The sequence below is a fragment of the Hipposideros armiger genome, unplaced genomic scaffold (assembly GCF_001890085.2).
Source record: "Hipposideros armiger isolate ML-2016 unplaced genomic scaffold, ASM189008v1 scaffold_50, whole genome shotgun sequence".
Classification (NCBI taxonomy): domain Eukaryota; kingdom Metazoa; phylum Chordata; class Mammalia; order Chiroptera; family Hipposideridae; genus Hipposideros; species Hipposideros armiger.
In genome coordinates this window covers 1-724 of record NW_017731400.1, presented here as the reverse complement: position 1 = coordinate 724, position 724 = coordinate 1, and positions in this window count along the sequence as shown.

Here is a 724-nt window from a genome sequence, read left to right as displayed (position 1 = left end):
CCACCTAGTGTCCAGCCCAATGAATAAAAAAAAAAAAAATCACACAAACATTCAGCAATACAACATCAATAACAAATGATCATAAAAGCTTCCAAAGAGGGGGAAAAAGAGATCTGCTGCTGAGGAAGGGCAACCAGTAAGGGAACAGGCCTCAACACCCATGTGGAAGCGAGATCAGTATAGTTTTTAGCCTTGGCTGCACTTTAGAATCACCTGGGATGTTTCAAAACGTAATAACCACCTGAATCAGAATACGTAGGGTTGATCCCAGGAATCAGTACTTCTCAAAATTCCTCAGATGGTTCTAATGATCCTGCAGCTAAGGCTGAGAATCAGTGAGCTCTACAGAAGACATCAGGGTGATGCCTTCCAAATTCTTACAATAAATGATTTCCAACTTAGAATGTATAAAACACAGCTATACTGTCACTCAAGTGTGAGAAGGCTTTATCAGATTTACAAGGTCTCAAAAATTAAGTCCTTTGTACCCTTTCTCAAAAACAGACTACATCTGCCAAAATGAGAAAGTAAAATGAGAAAGAGGAAAACAAACGATCTAGAAAATAGGTTATTTAATGCAGGAGAGAAACATGAAGGAAATTGCCAAGATTGTGATAAAACACAAATTCAACATTACTGCTATTGAGTGGACCTAGAGTGCAATCAATCCTGACTAGAGCAGGAAGACAGGAAACTAACAAGAGGCATGGGGTGGAGTGGTAAT